Source organism: Coregonus clupeaformis, unplaced genomic scaffold, assembly GCF_020615455.1.
Source record: "Coregonus clupeaformis isolate EN_2021a unplaced genomic scaffold, ASM2061545v1 scaf0781, whole genome shotgun sequence".
Classification (NCBI taxonomy): Eukaryota; Metazoa; Chordata; class Actinopteri; order Salmoniformes; family Salmonidae; genus Coregonus; species Coregonus clupeaformis.
This window is the reverse complement of record NW_025534236.1, coordinates 93,108-110,000: the sequence shown is the minus strand read 5'-3', so window position 1 is coordinate 110,000 and position 16,893 is coordinate 93,108. Positions and strand designations below refer to the sequence as shown.

The 16,893-nt window shown below is 45.8% G+C and overlaps 1 protein-coding gene across 1 annotated transcript in view; it reads right to left on the bottom strand.

The window, feature by feature from the left end:
- LOC123485648 (PC3-like endoprotease variant B) overlaps positions 1 to 16,893 on the bottom strand; it is a 98,753-nt gene that overhangs the window by 65,874 nt on the left and 15,986 nt on the right. Inside the window, exons 2-3 of the mRNA XM_045216716.1 lie at positions 15,124 to 15,309; positions 189 to 281 (exon numbers count right to left, since the gene is read on the bottom strand). The gene's annotated coding sequence lies outside the window, so the exon portion shown is untranslated. The remainder of the gene's footprint in view (positions 1 to 188; positions 282 to 15,123; positions 15,310 to 16,893) is intronic.

Below are 16,893 nucleotides of genomic sequence, written 5' to 3'. Positions count from 1 at the left end.
AACACAGCCACTGTTGGTGTTATGTGTCTCTCTGTGCTCAAAACAGATGGAGTACGTAATAGCTTCTCCTAATCACTGATATGGGGTCAGCTATTTTATCATCCCCCTGATGGTTAGGATTAGGGATATGGTGATCTGACCCTAGATCAGTGGTTAAATCTTCTACCTGAAGTGCAGTAGAGACTCACCCCTGCTCTCTCTGCCAGTGTGTTCTCCAGGGGAACTCTGTCAGGGCGCCCCCTGCTGTCTCTCAGGGTGAAGTGGTCCTCCAGGTTGCCTATCTGTTTGGGTTGAGCACAGATTTGTTACTGAAACACACACACACACACACACACACACCACAACATCAAACTCTATGCTAGCACACAACTATAGTATCGTCCCATTCATGTCCAGTGCAGCCATATGCCGTTTAGGACCTATTTTCCGTTGAGGGCTAGAGAGGTTTATGATTTGATACCACCTGAGCTAAGTGTAGAAACGAGAGCATATCATGAAGATACCCTTTTATCACCCATGTGACCCCTTCCACAACATTATTTCAACATTTACCCTGACCATCTGTCTCTGTAGTGGAATTGCTCAAAGAGGTGGTGGTGCTAAAATCAAATAGCCCACATTTCATCTGGCCAAATCCCAGGCTTTTCATTTCCAAGCCTTATAAACTCAAACCTTTTGACTCGCCTGGGAGACCTAACTAAGTGAAATCTACTTTGTGGCAATTGTGTGCCTTGTACGAGAGGGGGTTGTGTATGTGCACTGTGTGTGTGTGTCTCTTGCTGATTCTATCTTCCTTCAGTTTCATTCTCTCCTATTCTCTGTTCCCAAGGTACATCAGGCCTGAGACTGCAGAGTAAATTGTCCCAAATTGAGTTCCTTTTCCTTGGCAGATACAGGCTACATCCCCACCGTTTAGAGAGCGAGGGAGAGGAAGATGGAGAGAGAGAAACAATATCACAGCACACGCTTGCACGCTTAACAATTTCCTCTAATTTCTCCCTTTCTCTCCATCCCTTTTTCTTCCACATTTTTCTCCCTCCCTGATTTCCCTATTGCCTCTCTTTTTCTTCCCTCACACTATTCTTATCCTCCTCTCTCTATATATCACTCCCTACGTGCTCTCTTTATCTCCCACACCATGTATCATCTCAGCCTTCCCTCCCTCTGCTTTTTTTCCTCTTAAGTCAGTGCTCTCTACTCCCTGTTCTCTCTCTCCTCCTCCCTCCCGTCCTCCCAGGCTGGCTGTACTCAGTGACACACTACCCATCAGTGCAGACCCCCCGGGCAGCAGAGTCCCGCTCTGACAATAATCACACGTTAAGTTTATAATGCTGGCAGTCCTGAGCCCAGATGAGCTGTGCTGAGAGCATGCGACTCCCCTGGCTCCTGCACACTCCATTAGACTCAGTGGGAGGCATGCTGGAAGCAGGGACTGCGGATGGAGCTGACTGTGGCTGGGGAGTGAACTGAGACTATAGGATGGGGATAGAGTTGGGGATGGGGATAGAGTTGGGGATGGGGATAGAGTTGGGGATGGGGATAGAGTTTGGGGTGGGGATAGAGTTGGGGATGGGGATAGAGTTGGGGATGGGAATAGAGTTTGGGGTGGGGATAGAGTTGGGGATGGGATAGAGTTGGGGATGGGGATAGAGTTTGGGGTGGGGATAGAGTTGGGGATGGGGATAGAGTTTGGGGTGCGGATGGGGATAGAGTTGGGGTTGGGGATAGAGTTGGGGTGGGGATAGAGTTGGGGATGGGGATAGAGTTGGGGATGGGGATAGAGTTGGGGATGGGGATAGAGTTGGGGATGGGGATAGAGTTGGGGATGGGGATAAAGTTTGGGGTGGGGATAGAGTTGGGGATGGGGATAGAGTTGGGGGTGCGGATGGGGATAGAGTTGGGGATGGGGATAGAGTTGGGGATGGGGATAGAGTTTGGGGGTGGGGATAGAGTTGGGGATGGGGATAGAGTTGGGGATGGGGATAGAGTTGGGGATGGGGATAGAGTTGGGGTGCGGATGGAGATAGAGTTGGGGATGGGGATAGAGTTGGGGATGGAGATAGAGTTGGGGGTGCGGATGGAGATAGAGTTGGGGGTGCGGATGGGGATAGAGTTGGGGATAGGGATAGAGTTGGGGGTGCGGATGGAGATAGAGTTGGGGGTGCGGGTGGAGATAGAGTTGGGGGTGCGGATGGGGATAGAGTTGGGGATGGGGATAGAGTTGGGGGTGCGGATGGAGATAGAGTTGGGGGTGCGGATGGAGATAGAGTTGGGGGTGGGGATAGAGTTTGGGGTGCGGATGGAGATAGAGTTGGGGGTGCGGATGGGGATAGAGTTGGGGATGGGGATAGAGTTGGGGGTAATGGATGGAGATAGAGTTGGGGGTGTGGATGGGGATAGAGTTTGGGGTGGGGATAGAGTTGGGGGTGCGGATGGAGATAGAGTTGGGGGTGCGGATGGGGATAGAGTTGGGGGTGCGGATGGGGATAGAGTTTGGGGTGGGGATAGAGTTTGGGGTGGGGATAGAGTTTGGGGTGGGGATAGAGTTGGGGATGGGGATAGAGTTGGGGGTGCGGATGGGGATAGAGTTGGGGATGGGGATAGAGTTGGGGGTGCGGATGGAGATAGAGTTGGGGGTGCGGATGGAGATAGAGTGAGTTGGGGATGGGAATAGAGTTTGGGGTGCGGATGGAGATAGAGTTGGGGATGGGGATAGAGTTGGGGGTGCAGATGGAGATAGAGTTGGGGGGTGCGGATGGAGATAGAGTTGGGGGTGCGGATGGGAATAGAGTTGGGGATGGGGATAGAGTTGGGGGTGCGGATGGAGATAGAGTTGGGGGTGCGGATGGAGATAGAGTTGGGGGTGCGGATGGGGATAGAGTTGGGGGTGCGGATGGGGATAGAGTTGGGGATGGGGATAGAGTTGGGGATGGGGATAGAGTTTGGGGTGGGGATAGAGTTTGGGGTGGGGATAGAGTTTGGGGTGGGGATAGAGTTGGGGGTGGGGATAGAGTTTGGGGTGCGGATGGAGATAGAGTTGGGGGTGCGGATGGGGATAGAGTTGGGGATGGGGATAGAGTTGGGGCTGCGGATGGAGATAGAGTTGGGGGTGTGGATGGGGATAGAGTTTGGGGTGGGGATAGAGTTGGGGGTGCGGATGGAGATAGAGTTGGGGGTGCGGATGGGGATAGAGTTGGGGGTGCGGATGGGGATAGAGTTGGGGATGGGGATAGAGTTGGGGATGGGGATAGAGTGTGGGGTGGGGATAGAGTTTGGGGTGGGGATAGAGTTGGGGGTGGGGATAGAGTTTGGGGTGGGGATAGAGTTTGGGGTGCGGATGGAGATAGAGTTGGGGGTGCGGATGGGGATAGAGTTTGGGGTGGGGATAGAGTTGGGGGTGCGGATGGGGATAGAGTTGGGGTTGGGGATAGAGTTGGGGTGGGGATAGAGTTGGGGCTGCGGATGGGGATAGAGTTGGGGGTGGGGATAGAGTTGGGGGGTGGGGATAGAGTTGGGGGTGGGGATAGAGTTTGGGGTGCGGATGGAGATAGAGTTGGGAGTGCGGATGGGGATAGAGTTGGGGATGGGGATAGAGTTGGGGGTGCGGATGGGGATAGAGTTGGGGGTGTGGATGGGGATAGAGGTTGGGGTGGGGATAGAGTTGGGGGTGCGGATGGGGATAGAGTTGGGGTTGGGGATAGAGTTGGGGTGGGGATAGAGTTTGGGCTGGGGATAGAGTTGGGGATGGGGATAGAGTTGGGGATGGGGATAGAGTTGGGGGTGGGGATTGAGTTGGGGATGGGGATAGAGTTGGGGTGGGGATAGAGTTTGGGGTGCGGATGGAGATAGAGTTGGGGATGGGGATAGAGTTGGGGGTGCGGATGGGGATAGAGTTGGGGATGGGGATAAAGTTCAAATCAAATCAAAATCAAATCAAATTTTATTGGTCACATGCGCCGAATACAACAGGTGCAGACATTACAGTGAAATGCTTACTTACAGCCCTTAACCAACAGTGCATTTATTTTTAACAAAGAAAGTAAAAAATAAAACAACAACAAAAAAAGTGTTGAGAGAAAAAGAGCAGAAGTAAAATAAAATAACAGTAGGGAGGCTATATATACAGGGGGGTACCGGTGCAGAGTCAATGTGCGGGGGCACCGGCTAGTTGAGGTAGTTGAAGTAATATGTACATGTGGGTAGAGTTAAAGTGACTATGCATAAATAATTAACAGAGTAGCAGCAGCGTAAAAAGGATGGGGTGGGGGGCAGTGCAAATAGTCCGGGTAGCCATGATTAGCTGTTCAGGAGTCTTATGGCTTGGGGGTAGAAGCTGTTGAGAAGTCTTTTGGACCTAGACTTGGCACTCCGGTACCGCTGCCCGTGCGGTAGCAGAGAGAACAGTCTATGACTAGGGTGGCTGGAGTCTTTGACAATTTTGAGGGCCTTCCTCTGACACCGCCTGGTATAGAGGTCCTGGATGGCAGGGAAGCTTGGCCCCAGTGATGTACTGGGCCGTACGCACTACCCTCTGTAGTGCCTTGTGGTCGGAGGCCAAGCAGTTGCCATACCAGGCGGTGATGCAACCAGTCAGGATGCTCTCGATGGTGCAGCTGTAGAATTTTTTGAGGATCTGAGGACCCATGCCAAATCTTTTCAGTCTCCTGAGGGGGAATAGGCTTTGTCGTGCCCTCTTCACGACTGTGTTGGTGTGTTTGGACCATGATAGTTCGTTGGTGATGTGGACACCAAGAAACTTGAAGCTCTCAACCTGGGGATGGGGATAGAGTTGGGGATGGGGACGGATATGGATGGGGCTGGGTATGACTGGGGTTGGTGATAGGGTATTGAGCTGAGGTTCTGACTCGGGCTGGGGCTGTACTCAAACACACAACATGGAAGCCAACCTACATTAAACAAAATGACTGTATCCATCTACTGATGACACCCACCAAAAAAAAACGACCCAATCCCACCAAAACAAACACAGCCACCCTGCCAGGGCAGGTTCTGTGGAGAACAATATGAGGACAATCAGAGTTAGAGTTGGTATGGATCTTCCCCCTGCTAATGAAGGCACTTTGAAAAGGTAATCTAATTCTCCACCAGCAATTAAAGTGGGTAGAGACTTGTCACTATCAATTATCCACTCCTTCACTCATGTCCTCCAGTGTGGAAGTATAAGGCCTTACACACACACACACACACACACACACACACACACACACACACACACACACACACACACACACAAACCAATGAGAGAGAACCCTAATCATATCAAACATGGGAGCAGACAGAACCTCTGTCCCTACAACCCTCTCTATGTGTTAACACATCAACATATCTCATAACCCATCAGCCAACGTATCAGTCCAGCTTCAGGTTGTGTTTAGTATGGAGTCATCAAAAGAATGTGTTGTCTCGATAGCTCGATATTGATAGCTCTAGATCTTGAGTGGTGTAAAGCAGTACGGTATAGTAGTGGTCTTGGCCTTGAGTGCATGGGTCCTTGATGTTTGTGTACTGTATATGAATAAAACATGAGCTAAATCCTTTATTCTCATAGGGCGAGAGTTAAAAGTCTTCAACAGCCAAGGACTGACCGCTGGCATCCAACCAACCTCCCAGCCTTCACCCTCTGATCCTAGTTTACAGAGGATACAGTTAATGCTGTGTGTAGGGCACTTCACCTCTCTCCCCTAGACCTGAGCTATGAAAGAAGCACCTTTTTCTGCCAGTCCCTCTTTAAAAGAGAAAGAAGGAAAATCTGAAGGAAAACAATTTGCTTTTTTAAAACCTGGGAAAAAAATCGAATTGGCTTTTAATTTATGGAGGGGACCTTTTGTAATAAGGACCACCAAGGGGGAAAAAAATATTCAAATTGCATAATGGGCAGAAAAAGGTATCCTTAATTGAGTGTGTGTACCTGTGTCCGTGTGTGTGCGCGTGTGGGCGCAACGGCGTGTCTGCTTGTGTTTATCTATGTAGAGTTTAGGCATTGAAACCGTCCTTAAGATATGATTCTTTATGTGTGTGCATGAATCAAAGCTTGAAGTCACTGCTCATCATATGCATCACAACATACAGGTGTAGGATGTTCATTAGATCTTCCACAGCTTCTACCCCCAAGCCATAAGACTCCTGAACAGCTGATCATGGCTACCCTGACTATTTGCACTGCCCCCCCACCCCATCTTTTTACGCTGCTGCTACTCTGTTAATTATTTATGCATAGTCACTTTAACTCTACCCACATGTACATATTACTTCAACTACCTCAACTAGCCGGTGCCCCAGCACATTGACTCTGCACTGGTACCCCCCTGTATATATAGCCTCCCTACTGTTATTTTATTTGACTTCTGCTCTTTTTTTCTCAACACTTTTTTGTTGTTGTTTTATTTTACTTTTTTATAAAAAAATAAATGCACTGTTGGTTAAGGGCTGTAAGTAAGCATTTCACTGTAATGTCTGCACCTGTTGTATTCGGCGCATGTGGCCAATACAATTTGATTTGATTTGATTTGATTAGATCACCCTGTTGTCGCATCAAGTTTTTCTGCGCCGCAGGAAATGCACACTTGTAGTGTATTCGAGGTTTTAAAAAGGCTTCTAAAGTTTGTCATTTCCACTTAAAAATGTCAGACTTGATTTGCCCTAATGAAAAATGTATTAACCCCTACAAAAATGTCCATTAATTATAATCCACATAATCATTTTACATTTCCTGTTGCTGCAGGATTATTTTACTGCTGCGACAATAATGGTCAAATGAAGATGCTACCATGCCACTGGCATGTTGTGACTATTATCATTACCTGTCAATCACTAACCCAGTGACTACACCTGTTATGTGGGCAGCTTGTCTCTCCCTTTTCTGGTTCCCTTCCTCCTTGTTTTGTCCCCTCTTTATCTGTATGTGGGTTTGTCCCCATTATGTTGGTGCGTCTGCCGGTGTGTGTCTGGAGTGGATCGGGGGGCGTGCTCAGGATCTGCCTCTCCTGTGCAGCTGCGGGTTGTTTCCAGTGATTCCTGCCTACGCAGCTGCATCCTATTCTCTCATCAACCTGCACTACTAATTCCTGGGCATGGCTCTCCACCGGCGCCAGATCGTTGTTCTTACTAGAGCGGTAACTTAGCTCACCAGTAGAGTTTAATTGTCTTTGTCTTCAGCCTGGCTCTTTACTCTCCTTAACCTGTCGTTTGTTTTGTCTTCAGTTCAGACATTCCTGCCTGCCTGCCTGCCTGCCTGCCTCAGCCTCTCCTTCTTCCGGAGCCGACTAGCCCACTCTGTTCCTTTTCTTCAGTTGTTTTTTGGACTAAGACAAATTGAATTTTTATTAAAAGCATTTTTGTTTCTTCCACTCCCTTAGTCGTGTTTTGTTTCTCTGAGTGCTGGGTTTAACCATAGCCTAACAACACCAGGGCTGCCAAACCCTCTTCCTGGAGATCTACCGTCCTGTGGGTTTTCAGTCCAACCCTAATTTAACACACCTGATTCTACTTATTAGCTGCTCAACAAGACCTTAACTAGTCAGATATGCTAAATTAGGGTTGGACTGAAAACCTACAGGACAGTAGATCTCCAGGAATAGGGTTGAGCAGCCCTGGACTACACCATCTACAGTGAGGGAAAAAAGTATTTGATCCCCTGCTGATTTTGTACGTTTGCCCACTGACAAAGAAATTATCAGTCTCTAATTTTAATGGTAGGTTTATTTGAACAGTGAGAGACAGAATAACAGCAAAAAAATCCAGAAAAACGCATGTCAAAAATGTTATAAATTGATTTGCATTTTAATGAGGGAAATAAGTATTTTACCCCCTCTCAATCAGAAAGATTTCTGGCTCCCAGGTGTCTTTTATACAGGTAACGAGCTGAGATTAGGAGCACACTCTTAAAGGGAGTGCTCCTAATCTCAGTTTGTTACCTGTATAAAAGACACCTGTCCACAGAAACAATCAATCAATCAGATTCCAAACTCTCCACCATGGCCAAGACCAAAGAGCTCTCCAAGGATGTCAGGGACAAGATTGTAGACCTACACAAGGCTGAAATGGGCAACAAGACCATCGCCAAGCAGCTTGGTGAGAAGGTGACAACGGTTGGTGCGATTATTCGCAAATGGAAGAAACACAAAGTAAATGTCAATCTCCCTCGGCCTGGGGCTCCACGCAAGATCTCACCTCGTAGAGTTGCAATGATCATGAGAACGGTGAGGAATCAGCCCAGAACTACACGGGAGGATCTTGTCAATGATCTCAAGGCAGCTGGGACCATAGTCACCAAGAACACAATTGGTAACACACTACGCCGTGAAGGACTGAAATCCTGCAGCGCCCGCAAGGTCCCCCTGCTCAAGAAAGCACATATACAGGCCCGTCTGAAGATTGCCAATGAACATCTGAATGATTCAGAGGAGAACTGGGTGAAAGTGTTGTGGTCAGATGAGACCAAAATCGAGCTCTTTGGCATCAACTCAATTCGCCGTGTTTGGAGGAGGAGGAATGCTGCCTATGACCCCAAGAACACCATCCCCACCATCAAACATGGAGGTGGAACCATTATGCTTTGGGGGTGTTTTTCTGCTAAGGGGATAGGACAACTTCACCGCATCAAAGGGACGATGGACGGGGCCATGTACCGTTAAATCTTGGGTGAGAACCTCCTTCCCTCAGCCAGGGCATTGAAAATGGGTCGTGGATGGGTATTCCAGCACGACAATGACCAAAAACACACGGCCAAGGCAACAAAGGAGTGGCTCAAGAAGAAGCACATTAAGGTCCTGGAGTGACCTAGCCAGTCTCCAGACCTTAATCCCATAGAAAATCTGTGGAGGGAGCTGAAGGTTCGAGTTGCCAAACGTCAGCCTCGAAACCTTAATGACTTGGAGAAGATCTGCAGAGAGGAGTGGAACAAAATCCCTCCTGAGATGTACCAAGTACTAAGTCATGTTTTGCAGAGGAGTCAAATACTTATTACCCTCATTTAAATGCAAATCAATTTATTACATTTTTGACATGCGTTTTTCTGGATTTTATTGTCGTAATTCTGTCTCTCACTGTTAAAATAAACCTACCATTAAAATTATAGACTGATCATGTCTTTGTCAGTGGCCAAACGTACAAAATCAGCAGGGGATCAAATACTTTTTTCCCTCACTGTAACCTTTTACTGCAGTGGCCTGAATCAGGGTCACACAGAGTGTTTCTTGGTAGTCTTAAACAAATCTACTTTGAAACAAAAGTATACAGCTCACACACATGGTTATGGGCTTAAAAAAAAGAAGACACCTGTAACATGTTACATACAAAATGTGAGTTTGCATCCCAATATTACACTTTATATACATCACAGAAGACTGAAATATAACAAAATCATTTGACATAGAAACACCGGACTTTCGGCGGGTTTTTATTAATAATGAAATTATGAAAAATATTGATAACATTCCACCCATTGAGGCCACTAGGGGGCGATTTGATCATTTGAGTGCAGGAAAGGGCTACGAGTCAATGTCTCTGAGTTAACAGGTCACAATACACTGATGCATAGCGGCCTATCTGTGACTTTATAGCTATGCCTGCCTCCATTCTAAGTCTGCGTCCCAAATGGCACCCCATTCTCTATATATCCATCACCAGAGCCATATGGACCCTGATCAAAAGTAGTGCAGTTTAAAGGGAATAGGGTGCAATTTGGGACGCATCCTAGGTCTGCCATAGTATGGATTTGAACAGCTCTCTGACACATCTATCAAACAAGCCGCATGAGCCGCTCCCACTGACAGCCTCCGACAGACAGAGGAAGGGAGGGGACGGCGTAGAGGAAAAACAAAAAACAAACAGAGACATCAAGAGTCACTGAGGCGGTGTGCAAGAGCCACGTGTGGCGGGCCCACCCTATGGAGAGAGAGACAGCTGGTGTGTATGCTTACAGCTCTACAGGGGTTTAGGCCTGTGGAAGCCAATAGAAGCCATAACTAAGAGAAACGACCAGGCGAGTGTGTGTGTCTGTGTGTGTGTGATAGAGAGAGAGGGAGAAAGAGTGTGTGTGTGTGATGGTGCCCTGTTGGATGGGATAAGTGGGGTGAGCAGTGATGTCTTGTTGGCTTCAGGGTTGGTAGAGAAATCTGGGCTGTGTAGTTGGACAAAGATGTTTTAGATGAAGGTCTGCTCTGCTGCTAACACAGATGGAAGGGTAGTACTGTGGTAGTGGTTCTGAAACCTCTCTATATCGCCCGCTAATCTAGAGTCCTCACACTCCACAGTTGTGAAATATTCATTCATTTCTGCCTGTGGTTGGACAAACAGTAAGTGATGAGCAGAGGAAGACAGCATGCTACCTTACACTGACCAACCTGAATAGAGTACCATTGACAGCACTAATACACTGACCAATCCAAAACACAGAATGACCTACATGATTAACTCACCAACCAATCAAATTTAGCATTACATGATTTTTGCACCGCACTGTAAAAAAAATATTTCATCTAACAAAAATAAAGGATTTAATAAAGCTAGTGTATGTCTTGGTCTTCAGTGTATTTTCTAAAGTCTAATTTCTTCCAAATATCGCCATTATCAACAGTAGCTATAACAATGCTAAACCACCCACGCTAAAAGGTCTATACAGCAATATCTCTCATAGCAAGTCTATTTCCACATAGCCTAAGTGCATTGGGTGAGTAAATGTGTTTGTGTGTTTCTCTCTTTCTCCAATCCCATCCCATCTCTCTCTCTCTCTCTCTCTCTCTCTCTCTCTCTCTCTCTCTCTCTCTCTCTCTCTCTCTCTCTCTCTCTCTCCTCTCTCTCCTTTTCTCTTTCCTCCTCTCTCCTCTCCTTCTCCATTTCAATATTGAAGAGAGTTTTATTAAAGGCTGGACTCGGGGGTGCTGAGGCGCTCTCAGTAATTTTCCTACAAAGTGCTTTAATCCATCACACTACCAACATGTGGCCTTTGCAGCCATACATCATCTCAGCCTGGAGAGAGAGAGGAGAGAGAGAAAGAGGAGAGAGAGAGAGAGCACCCAACATAATTTCTGCTCTCCTCCTCCTCGTCCTCCATTTCTTCCTGGCATTCCCACCCGGAAGGGAGAAACTGGCATCTACATCTTCCATCGTCAGAGCCTACTCTTTGCCTGTTTTTGTGTCTGTCTGTCCTTTTTTTCCTCCCTGTCTTTACGGCTGAGAGTGAGGCATGAGTAGGAGAGGACATAAGAGTGAGCAGAATCGAAAGAAACGCGGTCCATTTTACAGTGTGCAGCTACCCTCCTGCCATGGCCATCACCTGCCTCCATTACGCACACACACACACAGAGAGAGAGAGAGAGAGAGAGAGAGAGAGAGGGTGAACCCTCAGCCCTCTAACTAATGGAATGGGGCCTCACTCCTAGCCATTAGAGTATTGGTGTTCCTCCCCGTGCCCCTAAGTGTCCTGCACAAAGAGAAAAGCGGGGGAGAGGACACAGGAGAGAGAGAGGGATGGAGGAGGGGGAGGAAAGAGAGGTGTGCCTTGGGGTCTCTTCCATGCCATAGATAAACCTGGTCATTGCATTTCAGCCAACATGCATATGAACACATCGGGAATGGAGGTCGTTCAGAATAATTAAATGTCAGTAACTTTGAAACCTTTATAGAATATATTTGTTTGTGTATTTACCTGCATTTTTTAATAATTTAGCCAGATACTGTCAATATTGTATCTGTTTTAGCACATGTAAGCAGCATTTACGTTTGTCTGCAGTCCGCATTTTACATGTCCTGGTTTGATATTGCACGTTCGCTCGGTTGACTGGTCAGTCTGTAACTCGGAGGTTTGTATCTTTTGTTGAAAGGATATTGAGATTCTAAATGAGGTATACAGACTAAGCCCTGTTCAAAGGTAGTTTTCAGCGTGTATGACAGCCGTGCTGACTGAGCTCTGAGCGCTCTGATTTCATTTAGCCCAGTAAATCCAGTTCTCTACATCAATTACATGTGCTTTACTCATATAGAAAACACACCTCAAGAGTATGATTTGTATAGAGAGACAGGTGGAAAGTAGGGTATGTGTAAAATAGGCATGGGGTGGTTGAATCTCTTGATGAGCTGATACCATGTCCACAGACACCAACACAAGCTGTGCTGTGGTAATGTTATGGTAATGCTATGGTAATGATATGGTAATCTGGTGGCAGTATTCCACATCACTAGAGAGAGGGGGATTCTGGGAGGCCTTTCACCATTGGGTGGAGAGGAGGGACTTCCTGGTCTCAGAGTAGACAACAACAACAACAACAACAACAACAACACACATACGGTCATATGTACTACTATCACATATACACACTCTCTAGAGTCAGTAAAACAAATACGGCATAACATGATACGACACGTTTACAAATACACATGCAGAATCCATGTGCGCATGTGAGTGCGAGGGCTCTTAAGCCTGTACAGTATTTTGAGTCAGTCTGATGTTCTGTGTAATAAAATGAGTATGAGGAGATTAAGGGGAGTGTGTGTGTGCCGAGGGCCATGAGAAGTATACGTGTGTGTGTGTGTATGTGTGTGTGTGTGTGTGTGTGTGCGCGTGTGAAGTGGTTGAGAACGATCCTGTTGTTTTCCATGTCTGAAACCTCACACCAGTAATGTCTGCTATTACCTACCCTGTCTGAGCGTGCTCTTGTCACACACACACACACACACACACAACTACAAACAATGGACAACTGCAACCGTGTACTACATGGGTTTGGAAGAGTACCTGTACCACATATCCTGACAATAATATGTCCTGAGTACACACAAACACATGCATGGTGGAATTTATGGTACTACAACTCACATCCTTATCCTCTCGAGAGAACTAAAACTAACTTAAAATATGTGTTTTTTTCTGTTCTATATTTTCACTGCGCCTCATCCGAAGATTTTCTGACGTTGAGACATCTAAAATACAGGCTTGCTGAAGATGTTAATACCACCCTTCAAATGAGAGGAATCTTTAAGGCCCTTTTGAAATGACTGCTCAGGCAAAAAGCTGGGAGCCGTACAGTAAGAGAAAAACAACGTTATGATGTTTAATCATGGCCATCATCATCAGAACCAAAGAAGAAGAGCACTGAGAAATCTGGACAGCGAACTGCAAGTGTCCTCTTGAATCTCCCCAGTTACCGTCAATTAATCAAATAAAATCCAAAATAGGAAGGTGAATATTCTGCTGTGTTGGGGTCAATATTGCTTTTCAGTCAAATTCTGACATTATTACAAATTCTTATTAAAAAAATTCAGCCACTGAAAAACAATGAGGAAAACTGGAATTTTGGAAATGTCAGTTTACTTCCTGAATTAATTGATATGGAATTGACTCCAATCCTGTCTGCTATGCTATATTATACAGTATTGAAGAGTGTGCCCACAAAGTAAACAGACCTATAGTGCATTGTTGTAAAATATATCATGTCAAAAATGCTGTCTCTGTTTTTACCTTTTTGCTTTTTTTATCCCAGTTGAAATGAATATGTCAAACCAGCACAATACAATACACAGAAACCTGATGACATTCTCCTAGGTGCGCTACTAAATCAAAGAGACCACCAATATGTTGATTGCTAGCGTCAAGAGACATTTGATTCCCATTCAGTTCATACAATATTACCACTGGAATGCCAGAAGCAGATATCATAATCCCCCAAAGCCCGCCGTGCTGTCAAACTTTTCATTTCACTTCAATGTTTTCAAAAATATCACAGTCAATTGTGAAGTGCCGGTCTTGATATACAATATTGTATGCATGCAATGAGCAAATCACCGGTGACACAATTCAATTGGATTTGACTTAACAAAGGGATTTAATGTCATTGACATTTAGCATCAGCCTGTGGTGACAGGTAAAACAGGCCAGTCAGCAGATTGGAGGAGCTACAGGAACCTGACATGGTTGGCTTGGCATTCCTCTGCTGCTGAGACCAACGTTGCTGAGACTATACTATACACGAAGAGAGAGAAAGGGAGAGAGAGAGAGAGAGAGAGAGAGAGAGAGAGAGAGAGAGAGAGAGAGAGAGAGAGAGAGAGAGAGAGAGAGAGAGAGGAGAGAGGGGGGGGGAGAGAGAGAGAGAAAGCGAGAGGGAGAGGGAGAGAGAGAGAGAGAGAGAGAGAGGAGATTAGAGACCGATCCCACTCTCATTAATACCTGAGAAGAGAGGCTACATTTACACGTGTGTGTGTGTGCGTGCATGTATGCTTGTGTGTGTGTATGTGCCTGTGTGTATGGGTTCAAGATGGAGGGGCACTGTCCAATAAACTCCTGATAAAGGTCAACTCAATGTATTATTCATGGTCCAGGCAGCAGCGGGCAGAGCCAAGGCTGAGATGTGCTTACGTCCTCAGGGTGAGCGTTAGGGAGTCGACCACCAGGGCAAAGGACACATCCCTGATCACTTATCAATAACCTCACACTCTCTCACCCCCTCCTTCAATAGTTTGGCCTGGCAAAACCAGAACTTGGTAACACCATATACTGTATAACACGAACACTGTACCTCAAACTACAAAAAAATGAAAATCTTGGCGAATTACATACAGAATCTACAAAATCTACTAGGACACACAATTACAAAACTTGACTCAAACTCACGTCCCCTAAACATCCATGGCATCAGCTACACAAACACCCTGAATACACACTTTACAAAAGACAGTACTGATATAGTACGAATCAGTCATACAGACAGATGGAGAGATGACAAGACAATAGATACATTGGAAGCCAATAGGCCTAATCATTTCAAAAGACATTCAACTGGATTTCTTATATCACATTTTTGTATAGGATTCCAAGGTTGGCCAGTGAGGATAGGGAAGAGTGAAAGTGAGTGTGTGTGCGTGTGTGTCCGCATTTGTGTGTGTGTGTGTGTGTGTGTGTGCGTGCGTGAGAGGGGGTCTTTGATCAGATATGAAATATTCAGAAAGGCCGCTGTAATTTGATGAAAGTCAGATATCCTCAAATGGAAATGGAAGTCAGCACTTTCATACATCTCCCGACAAAAAGCCCCTCAGTAAACGGATTTAAAGAATGAAAATTGCGGGTCCATAGGATGAAGTAATAAAGGCAGGTTTTAAATATGCACTGACCCGTGATATGAACTGTAGCCCGTGCTGCTCGGCCACGGCTCATGAGGCTCTGGTGTCTCCATCTATCTCCACAGCATAGAAGATGTGGGGCTTGGTGCCGGGCTGCCTCCCTGTGGTCGCTAGAGGCCACTGCAGCAGGCAGCATACAGTCAGCAGCACAACCACCCAGCCCTGTCCATCAAGGCCCTGCAAACATACAGATACACAGAAATATGGTTTACTAACCCATGCCAAGTTAAAGCCTGAGGCTAGTTACTGTGAGAGAGCAACTAAAGCATTTAAGCTTACATTTCTAAATCCTCAATTACAAATCAATAGTGTTTACAAGTTACACATCATTATGGTTTGTTAACCAGCACAGTGCATTAACATTTTAACTAGCTATGAAACTGCATAGCCATAGAATAACAAAATGTTGTAACAAAATCAAAAGGTCAAAGGGTCTGCAACAGTAGGTAAAGTTTGACAGGAAAATGCCTAGGTCAATAAATAATTACATGATCAGTTATGTTGGTCCTCTGTAGCTCAGCTGGTAGAGCACGGCGCTTGTAATGCCAAGGTAGTGGGTTTGATCCCCGGGACCACCCATACACAAAACAAAAAAATGTATGCACGCATGACTGTAAGTTGCTTTGGATAAAAGCGTCTGCTAAATGGCATATTATTATTTATGTATCGAAATTCAACAATCACTTTCTAGCATCATGAAATAGATAAATAGGGGATCCACTGCATGATAACTCCCGCTTTCAGAGAGAGTGTGACTGGGGAAATGCAGGCCTGAGGGCCATCCAGCTAGAGACACAGAAATAGACAGATGGTGCCGATAGTGTTGCTTTACAAGCTGCCTGCCTGAGCCTGACCAGCTCAACTTAATGAGTTATTAAGTGAGAATAACATTATAATGTATTGTAAGATTTGTCACGAGCAAGACCCCTTTATAATGTATTATAATCATCTCGGACTAAAGAACAGCCCATTTAAGATAGTTTAAAATGTTATGCATAGAGAGACCTAACTAATAAGTGTTGTTATAAGACATAATAAAGGCTCATACATACTTATAACAAGGTATAAATCCTGTCTCAGAGGCATGGTGTAGATTTAAATAATCCACTAGCCAAATTATTGCTGAAAATGTACTGAAACAACCCAACCTAATTCAAGTAGGAGCATATAGTGTAGATGTTAGTTCCCCTTCAGCTAATTACTTTTGCAGAGTATCATAGTCCGCAAGTTGTCATATCATATGACAAGGACTATGGCTTTGTAACAATGCAGGACCACGGTTAGTAACAGGGTCCAGCAACCTCTCCCTAGGCCTATAACATTATACTAAATGAACATTTAATAATAGCAAACCTTCAACATAGACCCTAATACTTCCCATGTGAGCCACTGTATCAAATTCACATGCAAAGAGGGGATGTTGCCTACAGTGTACAGTATAAATACCACCCACCTGCAGCAGCAGAAAGTGAAAGCAGAACGTGTCAGAGTCTGATCCTTCACTGGTCTCTGCCTGTACACTGCACTGGGTTAGAACTCTGTCATAAGAGCCCAGAGCATGAAAAGACACACTTTCACACACACTCTTCCCACACATTTCATCTCTTGGCCTTAATGCAAATGTATCGAATGCAGAAACACAGCACTCTCCTTCTGTGGACTTTCATCTTCATGCAAAACCAGCTCTTTATCTGCCTTTTTATGCCATCCCTCTATCTATCCTCTTTATTTGCGCCACCATTGTGTGGGGCTCATGTTATT